The 11,734-nt window shown below is 42.4% G+C and overlaps 1 long non-coding RNA gene across 1 annotated transcript; it reads right to left on the bottom strand.

Annotated features, from left to right (window-relative positions):
- Positions 1 to 8,544: 8,544 nt before the first annotated feature.
- On the bottom strand, positions 8,545 to 11,519 carry LOC126913216 (uncharacterized). The gene is made up of 2 exons (XR_007707930.1): positions 11,402 to 11,519; positions 8,545 to 8,763 (listed from the first exon to the last, which is right to left on the bottom strand). It is a non-coding gene; the product is annotated as an uncharacterized LOC126913216 (long non-coding RNA).
- Between the last annotated feature and the right edge of the window lie 215 nt (positions 11,520 to 11,734).

The following is an 11,734-nucleotide window of genomic DNA, read 5'->3' as shown; positions in this document are numbered from 1 at the left end:
CAGCACCATGAACTCCCATTGCCCGAAGGATGAGACCTTAGCATACACCAAGAGAGTCAATAGGGGCATTTCCTCAATTATGGAACAGGGATAACTTTTTTAAAAAAAAAGAAAAAGAAAGAAGAAAAAAAGGAGGGGGAAGAAAAGGCTTTGTGTACAGGCATCCCAAGTAACAATGCTTTGGTCATCTGGAAGCCAATTCTCTGACAACACAAGCTATGCTTTCCTGAATGCATGGGAGCAGGATCCAGATGCTGTAGGTATCCCATATCTCACGTGATGGAAGAAGAAGCCCGATGTGGGTGAAGAGGGTGAGGAGAGGGGAGGATATGGGTCCCAACCAGTCCAAGAAACCAGGTGCATGCAGTCATATTTGGCTGCTATTTGCCTGACTGTGAGACAGCATTTGGCATTTCAGCAGCTGCAGGAGGCAGTTGGTAGGAGGCAGGGCATCTTGGGTTGCTCTTAGCATGGCAGCTCCATACACATCCCCGTAGTGCCTCTCTGTATTATAGTTTGGAATAGGGGAGGATACATATTCAGCGCTCAGGAGATGGGATGAATCCAAAGAAGATTCAGTCAATCCACCATGAGGGCCTTGCATTTCAAAAGTACGCACACGTGGCATGCTATTAAAAATAACTGCTTGGAAATAGTTATTTTGATTCCATCCTGGAAAAAAAATAAAAAATAAAAAGATCATGTGGTAAAATTCAAATGTAGTGTTGAAAGTGGACAGGCGAAACAATGTTGAAACCAACAACAAAAAAACTCACCAACTTCAAAAAGGCTAAAATCTGTCTCTTTATTTAAGTACGGATACACCCATGTGATGAATGCTGTGAGATTTTATAACCATGGATGCTGTGACTGAAAGGACCTGTCAGGTCACTCTGTCTGTTCTCCCAAATAATAAATAATTTGTTCCTTAGCGATACCAGAAAGGAATTACAGCTCATACCGAATTCAATTATCTGCCTAAAAAGGCAACGAGAATCTGAGGACTTGCAAGCAACCTTTATCATCTTATTTATTTCCAGGTGATTTCCTGAAAGTAGTCACAGCTTGATGCTTTTGTGAGGTCCCATAACTCCCTTCTCAGAGAAGATGTATTTAAAGTAATCATCCATTTATGCCATTTATACCTGGCAGATAACTGAACACTAAGCACCATTTTAGATTTGTCTGATAAAAAAATTTGAAAGAGATTTCCATGAAAATAGGATTTCAATGATATTTTGGGGAAAACACTCTGCTTATACTGTTTCTTTAATTTAGGTGCTAAATTGCTACTAATGGGCAATGGAAGAGCCTCACGTGAGGCTTTAGTGTGCTGTATGCTCTTTTACCCATGGTGGTGGGGTCATTAAGAAGTTTCTCTTTTCACCAAGGTACTTGCAGTGCCGTGGAAATCAATGGAATTACAGCAGCACAAATGGGAGAAATGCAGTTGTGAATCAGACCCTGAGCTAGCAGCCTATTTTAAGTCATGTTCAAACTGTGTTAATTGGCAAAAGATAAAACAGCCCCACTGTTTGTTTTGCTGCTGTAAGGAGTTTGTGTTGAAAACCATGACTAAATAATAATTAACAGGCTTCAAGTAATCAATCAATAGCATTTCATGAAATTAAGCTGTAAACTAGAATCTTGGACTTAGCTTTAAAGTTCGATGTTATGGGCTTTTTTTTGTTGTTGTTTTGTTTGTTTGCGTGCTTTTTTTTCGCCTTTTTTTTTTTTTAAGAAAGCAATGATGTAAATCTGAAACTAAATCCAGGCTTGCACTTGATTAGCAATTCCTTATTGTGGTTTTACAATGTTAAATTTGTACAAACAGATTAAGTGTGTTTTTTAAGCTGTTCCTAAATAGCCTGGGAACTAAGAATTAAGTGCAGATTCTGCCCAGCCCCTCAAAAACCAACACACCCTTCTCCAAGCCCAACACCTGCTGTTAAAAATACATCACACAATGGCTCTGATCTTATATACCAGCAGATGTGAAGATGCCCAGAGGTCTCTCAGATATTTGTGTTCCTGGGTCACGTGAGGGCACCAGGAAGGGGAGGGAAATTATGCTGGAATTCCAAAGGTCACCGCTGGACAAAAATAGTGAAAATTGCACACATGTTGGGAAAAACAAAGGTTCAGAAAACTGGAAATTCGGCCAAGAAGATTTACTGAGGGCAATGCTTCATCCCTGATTTAAAAAGAAAAAGAAAAGGGAATACAGTGTGAAGAAATGGAAAAGAATGTCACCGGGAGAAAGAAAGGGCTCTTAGGATCGGCCTCTAGCCTCAAGCTGAAAATAATTAACAAGTTACAGACAAAAAAAAAAAAAGGAAAGGCTTTTCTCTCTTGCAAGACTTTCCTGGTTGAGCTCTTAAATAATCCTACCTGCACCTAGATGGTAAATTTTCAGGTTACAATGAAAAATTCTACTTTTTGTTTCCAGCACACTGGCCTGAATTTACTTTATTTACGCATTTTTACCCAGCGGAAGGGCCTAGAATTTGGCCCCATAATTTTACTGGTGTAGTCACCCATGTGATAAATCTGACTGATTTTAGGGAGATTATTCACATCGGCAAGGCATCATTTAAACCAGAAAATGCTTGGCAGCTCATCCCCCAGTATTAGCCCTGTGTGGATCGGCATGCTTTTCCTCGTACCGAGGCAGGTCTTGCACAGTCCCCACTGAAGGAATGGGTGCTTGAAATGCTCTGGTACACATGTGGAGGGGGTGAAAGCCCCGGCCACGCACGTACAACACATGGCAGTGTTAACAGCGCTCAGGGCTTCTCAAAATAATCAACCGAGCAGCAGTGACACAGCAAAATACATCATAATCACATCAATTATGCAATCACTATTTTGTGAAAACAAGCCTCTGGGATTTCTTTTTAAGTAATCAAAGAAATATCAGACAGGAAAACAACGAACCTTCCTATTACAAATGAGCAAGTCTCCACTGGGGAAGAAAAAAATAAAAGGGACTGGAAACTGGCCCCAGACATGCCACAAAAACACTGAGTTCTGCCTGCAAGGAGATGACCCCAGGCCCTGGCATTCAGCCCTGGGAGAGGACAGAGATGCTCAGTGCCAGCTCCTCTGTGCCCGCTGCCCACCCTTGGTCCCCAGGAGGTGGGGAATGGTGGCAGTGCTACCAGCGAGCGGGGCTTTGCCAAAACCATGTTTTGCCAAAACCCCTTGCAAAATGCATGCAATGTTGCATGCGTGGAGGCCTTGGAAGATGCCTCGACCTTCCTTCTCCCCGCCGAACGCCTGTGAGTGCTCCTTCCCAAGCTGCTCTGCACCAGGGATGTGCAGGCCTCGGGGCTGGGTTACAGCTGTTGTGACCGCAGCCTGCATTTGGCAGCAGAGCTTTGGAAGGAACTATAAAGAAACGTTTTGCCCTGCAGCTAAAAATCCTGATAAAATCTGTAAGCATGTGAATGGCAAGGGGGAAAAAAGGGTCAATTCAGTCCTCTCCCTTCCTCTTGAATTTTCAGATGCCCCTGGCCACTCGCTGGGGCAATCAGGCATCTCTGCTTGTCCTCTGTGCCTCCTTGTCGCAAGGCTGACTGTGCTGTGGCAGCACCCAGGGCTCTCACACAACAGACATAGTGCCAGGACAGACTAAAATGTACACATTATGTGGGCCTGTGTCCCCACAGTGGTGTGAGGGGCAATGGCAGGGAAACCCAGAGGAATGGAAATGTGCTCTTGGTGCTACAACAACCTCTCTCCTTGGCCCACCGGCAGCTCGCCTAGGTCTGCTGCTTTGGTGAGGGCAGAAGTTTTCTCCTTTGTTATTTTGCCTCTGCCCAGGCCATGTCACAATGTTTCAAAAGCCCCTGCCAGCCCTTGCAGGAAGAGGGAGCAATGTTGGCCAGGGCTGGGCCCAGGAGCCGTGGGCCGGTGCGTGCTGAGGTAACCCGGCCCCTTGGGGCAAGGATCCAGCAGCAGCGGGTAGCGGGGCCCTGCCTTGCTGACATCAAGCGTGAATAATCAGGCTTTCATGTGGCTGAAAGGTGGGAGGGTGAACGCGGCAGCCCAACACCTTCTTGCCCGGGGCCAGGGCACAGGCCGGCTGCCGGCTCCCACCCCTTCCCTCCAGCCCTCCTTTCAACCTGGGGCCGGGAGGCTGGCCTTCCCCACCCCTTGCAAAATGCTTTGAGCTCCAAGGAGCTCATAAATGCATGCCCCCAATGCTTCTGGGGTGTCCTTGCCTCGACCTGGCCTCTGCCGTGTTGGGGTCCCCATGCTGGCCAGGCCACCAAGAGCACAGGTCATGAGGGGGACGTTCTCCTCGGGCCCCACCAAGGGGTGACCACAAAGGATTTGAGTATTTCATCAAAGGTTGGTGCTTAAACACCTTGGATGCACCTGAACAGCCAAGCCCCAGATTCTGTAGGAAATCCCTACAGAGCTGTGGGGAGTACTCAGAGCTCGTGGTTTCTCTGGTGGCACGGGACATGTCCCTCTTACATCCCCTATCACAGCCACCTGCAGCACCCCTGCTTGCTGTACCCTCTGGGATGTTTCTGTCTGTGCTCAGCAGGACAAGTCCTTCATGGCAATTTTAAAACTAGACACATGAGATGATCCCAGTTTTAAAAAATATTTTAGAAGTCATACATTTCCTTAGTTCAAATCATGTAATTAATGTGGTGGAAACCTCTTAAATAAGCTTTGCCACGGGAGGAAACTTCTCCACGCACCTACCCCTTCAATGTTAGTGAAAAACATACAAGCTAGGACTTTGCCAGGCTTCATACTAAATGTGCCACATGAAGAGCCTTCCAATGCAGCAGTGAAGAAAATGCATCTTAATGCATCCCCACTCCAGAAGGAGAAATCACTGTATATCAGAGAAGCTGCTCTCTCTTTCTCTCCTTCCAGCCTAGCTGTTTTTATTCCTTACTTTCTGGTTCACTCCATTCTCTTCCAACTGTGTTCGTGATTACTGTTGCCAAGGTTGCTTATCTCACTTCTGCATAACCAAACTGTACAGACCTGGCTCTACAGATTCTAGTGCATTACGAGGCTAGCCAGAGGCAGGCAAACCAATACACAGAAAGGCATTTATCTCAGAGTTGGATCTTTTCTTTACACTTCCTTACAAATCTAATTACAGAATTGCTCCGCAGTGAAGCATTTTCAACCTGCCTGCATTTTCCCAGCTCTGAAGGATGATCTCAGGGGACATATGAAGAAATGAGTTACCACGTTGATTTTTCTTGTGTTTGAGTTTCAGGACTTTTCAGCTTTGCTGTGCAGTGAGGGTGGAAGAAATTGCCCAGTAATTCTCTCTGTTTAGACTGTGTTTAAATATGCCCTGAGTTCATATAGCTTGATTCTGCAGGGGGAGGACACTGTGGCTGGGTGCTGAACATGGACCATTGATACGGACACCAGTGGAAAGCTTTGGACACTCAGCCTTATGCAGGACTGATGCCCAGGAAAGAAGATCGATACAACACATACAGTACACCCAAATCCTATATAAAATAGAAATTAACACATATAAGGGAATCTTCCTATCCTAAAAATTTTGTGTAAAAAAAGAGATCAAAAGGGCAAACCAAACCAAGCTTTGAATAGCAGCCACTAGCAAATCATAATTTTTGAATTATGCTTTTGAAGCAGAAAAAAAGAAAGCTAATCTGACAGAGCAGAGGAGATATGAGACAATGTATTATACACAGCACACCATATGGACCAGCTAATGAATTCAGATATCTTGAAAGGAAAGGAATAGGTGTCTTATGTACAGGTGATTCTCATTGTCATTTAATTTATTCTAATTCTGTCTATGTACAGTTGTATTTCTCCAGTTTAAGTTCATAATAACTCTAAGGAAACCAGCAGTGTGCTAAGGTAGAGTTATTAAAAGAAGAACTGGACCTACATTTAGCAGTCAGTATTTCGTGCTCTGAAATACCTAGATATGCAAAGGAGCAGTGGGAGAAATTATAATAAGCCTGAGGGAATCAGTCTTGAATTGGTCTTACAGCTTTTAATTATTGGGAATTCTCTTTTGCCTTCCATGATACTAGAAGTGAAATAAATATGTCCTGAAAAGTTTTGGAGCTTGGATACTCCTAAGGTAAGAACTTCCTCCAAACCTGATGCACACCTGCAGAGGAAAGGTGAAGAACTAGTAAGGCTGTGGATTAGGACTCAGAAGGTCTAAGGGAAATCTCAACTCTGTACCAAACTTCCTCACTCAAAGTGCAGAAACCCCTTTAACTCTTCTTCACTTCTACATCAGTAACAGTCTGGACTACAACTTTTTTTTTTTTTTTAAATTATCATTATTATTTATTTTATTTGTAAGCAAACCTCTTCATATCAACTAAGCATCAAATGCTATCAACTGGGGCAGTCAGGCACTAGTGCAAAGACAATCCAGGTTATACACACACACGTACTTTGTATAAATAAAATGCAAGCACAGATGTACAGAATAGGAGATGCAGACACTGGGGCTTAGATTCTACAGCACTCCCAGCACGGCACATGTGCAGTCACACTACACAATACACTTCAGCCACCCCTTTCCTCTGACGCAGACTGAAAAATCCCTGAAAAAAGAAGGTTTTATGCTCACTGTTTGATTAAATAGTGTTAATATTTTAATTTTAAATGTAAATGCACAGGGTAGAGTCTTAACACCTTGCAAATGGCAAAAAAAGAGGAAGAAGTGCACCAAATTCTGCCTTTTTTTTTTTTGTGTGGTCTTTTTAGAAAAGAAAAGGGCACGAGAGGGAGAAAGAAAGGTCCTAGTTGAATAAATGTAAATGTATGAATGAGACACTTCTAAGCATACCCAGGTGTCTTGCCAGCTCAATGCATAGAGGTCACAGAGAAATAGAATGTCTAATCATTGAAATAAACACAGCTGTGCATACTTACATTTTCCATACCTATTTTGCTAGTGGGGAAAAAAATAATCACTCCTCAGAAGATCTTTTCCAGCCACTTCTAGCTTCTTTATTTTTTATCCAAATTTTTGCTTAAGATGTGTGTGAGAGTTAGGGCTTTCTTTCTTTCTTCCTTTCTTTTTCTTCTTTCTTTCTTTCTTTCTTTCTTTCTTTCTTTCTTTCTTTCTTTCTTTCTTTCTTTTTCTTTTTCTTTCTTTCTTTTTTCTTTTTCTTTTTCTTTTTCTTTTTCTTTTTCTTTTTCTTTTTCTTTTTCTTTTTCTTTTTCTTTTTCTTTTTCTTTTTCTTTTTCTTTTTCTTTTTCTTTTTCTTTCTTTCTAAAAATAAAGATAAAAATTAAGCTCCACACTCCAATTCCTTGTTCTCTTTTAGATGATTTCTAGCATTTGGAATGTTAGTTTGCCTTCCAAACATTTTTGGTATCAAATTGTGTGGAAGTGTGTGAAGACAATTTTTTTCTGTGTGGAATTTAATACTTGTGAAATTTTAAGGCAAGGAAGAAGGAAACAAAAAGGATTTTTGGACTGCAAATGCAAAACTGGAAGATTTTGTCTGGACAAAGCTAATGGGGGAAAAAGAACAAAAATTATTCTGCTCAAAGCAAGGTACACAAAATTCACCGGGAACCACTGAGAATAATCATATTTTTTAAATTTCCACAAACTTGAGAAGAATATTTGAAAACAATGATAACAAAACAAATATTTTAAGAAGAATATTTGAAAATTCAAATAATTTGAATCCATCATGCATATTTTGAATAGATACATTGTTTCAACATTTTATACAATTAAATTCAAATCAAGGAATTTGGCTTAAAAAAAAAAAAGAAAGAAAACGATACTTTTGGATACCAGCTGGTCAAATAACAAATGTTAACTCTCCTGTAAAACCTTACCATACTTATATCTACTTTTAAATAATTTATTGTCACAGCGTTTTGTAGAGAATCTATGACAGAGTAATAGTTTTCCTTGCAAAATTAAGTCGAATAACCAAAACTACTTATGGCTTCTGGCTAGAAAGCTGCTTTTAACAAATGCTTTGAAAACAAGGGGCTCAGGCACCAATTATTGCTGCAGTGCATGCAAAGCATGCATGCATAAAACTTGTAGATACCGGCCTGCTACTGGGAATCATAGCAACTGCTGTTTGCTAGCTACCATCAGCATTTTGCATCAGCATTTCCATAAGAAATGTACATTTTTACTTTGTTTGCTTTGTTTTCATAATGGCCAAAAATATTGCTCCAAGCTTTAATTCATAGGACAGGGGACAAAGGGTCTGTTGCTTTATTAAAGTAATCTTGATTCTGATACCGCTCAACAATTCTATGAAATGAAATTTTAGTGTCATTTTAAGAATGTGATCCATCTGCTACTCTGGAGGTAGAGCGGTGAGTGACTGTATTTACTGGGGCTGATGGTTGTCTGAAGCCCCCCAGTTTGCAGCCTCCCTGCACAGCTGCTTCGTCTGCACCAACCATCCTCCAGGAGACCGATCCCACCCAGCGTAGAAACCATCACCCCTTGCCTCATCCAAGGCATCCATCCCCACACAGGCTCAGCCCCCCTTGGAGCTGGACCTGGATGGCAGAGTTCACCTCTTTGGAGGCAGAAGACATTAATCAGGGCAGCGGCATTAGGTGGGAAGGATTTTGTTGGCGTGGCTTTCCGTCTTTGTGTGTGCCCTTAGCGCTCCTTCCCGAGGCGTGCAGGCCAGCAGCAGGGATGGGTCTGACACAAGAGACCTTGCCAGAAACCCAAACAGAACTTCGTTAATACAACACATTCTTTTTCTTTTTGTTTTCTTTTTCTTTTCCCTGGGAAAAGTAGAAACGAGAGGAAAAGAGACAGAGAGAGATCATTATGGCTAATTCTCTTTTAAATATCCAGGCCAATTCAGATAATGTTATAGCAAGGGCCATATTGAAACAATTTTTAAATAACCTTTCCCGCCTGCTTCTGCACAACCTTATCACTGTTTTTCCTACATAGGGAAACAAAACTCATACCAAGGCTTCGAGCGGTGCACAGGGCTTGCAATGTGCTCCAACAGCAGCTGCCTTGAACACACTCTGCAAGTGAAGGGCTCTGCTTCACCTTTTAAGGTACAGCTTCATAGCTGTGTGCTACATGGTTTTTATAAAACATTTTTAAAAACCACACTGCTGGCAAAAAAACCACATGAAGTGAAATCATCTCTTTAAAATGTATTTTTAAACAGTTTTTAAACAGTTCCCTCACACAGTGGAGCCCATTGAGTATACAAATAGCCAGCTGTAAATAACTGGGGGACGCAGAGCTGCAGAGCAGATCAAATACCCAAAGGCAGGGATATTCAAAGCCAAGGTTTCATTAGCTGCATTTTAAAGCCTAGGGCAGTTGGAAAGAACCAGAAGCAACTTTGCGATCTCGGTGGCCCAATGCAGCTGTTGACTTCTGGGAGTCTTGTTCAAATCTGCTTCACAGTGAGAACATCTCCAAATCCTTCTCTGTAGTAGCAAGGGGAGGATGGGAGCTGAGACTCTTTGGTGATGGAGGCTGTGGAGAGAGCTCAGGAGAGCAGCAAGAGTGAGACATCTGTGTAACCTGCCACGTGAGAAAAGCCTAAGGGAATGGGGAAGTTCAGCCTGGTGAAGAGTTGAGGGCAGCCAGAAAATCTCTCTAAAGATACAGAAAGGAAGGCAGGGACCAATTAGTCTCATAAATCTACAGGGCCAGAAGAACAAGTAACAGTGTTTGAGTTACCAAAGTGCTGCGATAATAAAAATGCTGCAAAACATGCTCCTTTACAAGGAGTAAGAAGAGAAAGTGTTGTCAGGGAGCTGGACCAAAATAAAAAGGGGTTGATTTATTTCTGGATCTGCTGTAGATTTCCATCATGTCTTTAGCTTTTTCATCAGTGAAGAAGGTTCCAGGAGGATCAATGAATTGCTGTTGATGCAGGGCCCTAGTATGCAAGTTATAGTAGAAACAGTGATTGAACTTATATCATATTAATTTTGCTCCCATGTAGCTGCAAATGCGTCGGTGTACAAGAAAGGAAGATAATAGACAAAAAAAAATAAAGAAAAATAATAAACAACCTGTATTTTCTTTACAGTACAGGCCTTATAAAAAAGTGAGTCACCTGATGAACCGTAGATTTGTGTAGACTATTCACAAGTCATTCCTAGAAAGACAGCATCATTTGGGATTATTAGCTAATTTTTGGTTTTCTGAATTAGCAGCCAAAAGAACAAATGTTTAAGAAAAACTTTAAATGAGAGTTTAAAATGCTTCCATTCTTGTATACAAAAGAAAAAATATTTTGCTTTGATCAGTATGAAACGTTCCTTTGGGGGATTTGTAAGAGAAGTATATTAAGCAGCAGACTGAAGTCCCAGGGTGGGATATGGAGCCAATTTTTGTCATCCCTTAGCTCTGACTCTGGAGAAAATGGGGGTTCAATTGTCCTCTATCCCGAAGCCATAGCTGGGAAGGTATAGCCAGGCTACAGCACCACAAGGCAAAGGAAGCTTTCAAATGGGATGAGATGTTCTGCCTTTGGAGTCAGTGTTCTCCCACCAGCATCAGGACACATGTCCACCTTCTGGCTAAATGATGTGTCAGCGTCCCAAAAAGAGCTGCTGGAGACTCCCTCCTAGAAACACAAAGCAACCGTGTCAGAGCCATGCTAAGGACCGGCATGTCATAACCCTCTCAGGCAGTTATGGAAATTCAGCTTGGGCTCAATTCAGCCTGTAATTTTATTGAAATTATTCAATGAACTGGAATATCCAGCTGGCATTAGCTGGTAGTATCAGCGCAGCCAGAGTCAGGGATGCTAATTTTTCTACCCAACAACCAAAAACCAGCAAAAGAAAGGAATAGCACGGTTTGTTATCATTACAGAAGGTTATATATGCAACTTGGAGAAAAGGCTACAGAAGAGAAATAGGACTTCTGAAGAGGGTAATAAACCCTTGGATCAGCTTGGATAGGAACATGGTAGAGCTTCAGTCACTTGCAGCCTTTAAGTCATGATTGTCTGTCTTTCTGAAATACAGGCTGTGAAGTTAAGGGCCCGATGCCTGTATTATTAAGTAAGGTTTGATAACTTGTGCTGTGCGGGTCAGAGTACATACCAGTTGTGTTCAATTAGTGCCTTTATGTCCCCAACAATGAAACGAAAGTCAAGAACGGGACGGCGACAGTGACTGGCCCTACTCTTAGCATTGCGTTTGCAGTGTTAGATGTGTCACGCTGAAGGCTGTGCATGCACAGGGACCGACTGGAAAAGCTAGTTCTGGTTTCATTTATACATTGAATTGGTTGAAGGCAAGTCTATGTGTGATTGCTCACTTTACATTCACTCCCAGAGCTCTCACTTCTGATTTATCTTAAGTGACTTTGAACAAGTTTGAGCTCCTTTGAAACAGAGCACGCGGAGATAAGAACATCCATGCACAGACTCACCCTTCAATTATGATTTGAATTAAAACCTGGCTAGTTCCACTTCCAGGCTGTATGCAAACCAAATCACTGAGGCACCACACAACCCAGAACGGCGCATGACTTAATTGCTGATCACCGCTGACAGCCGGCTGGCTTGGGAGGCCAGCGACACGACGTACAGCCTGTCAACAAGAAGTGAGTCAGCAATAAATAAAGATAAGGATTCTGGGACCTCAGCTGATCCCAGCCAGCCTGTGGGGATGGCAGGAAGAGGAATTTTGAAACCTCTGATCTCTTAGGGAGCCGGTTCCAGCCAGGCCCAGTGGAAAAGGAACACAGGCCGATTGTTCCATG

Source organism: Cygnus atratus, chromosome 2 (genome assembly GCF_013377495.2).
Source record: "Cygnus atratus isolate AKBS03 ecotype Queensland, Australia chromosome 2, CAtr_DNAZoo_HiC_assembly, whole genome shotgun sequence".
In the NCBI taxonomy this organism is placed as follows: domain Eukaryota; kingdom Metazoa; phylum Chordata; class Aves; order Anseriformes; family Anatidae; genus Cygnus; species Cygnus atratus.
The sequence above is the reverse complement of the archived record's forward strand: the minus strand, read 5'-3'. Positions and strand labels throughout refer to the sequence as shown.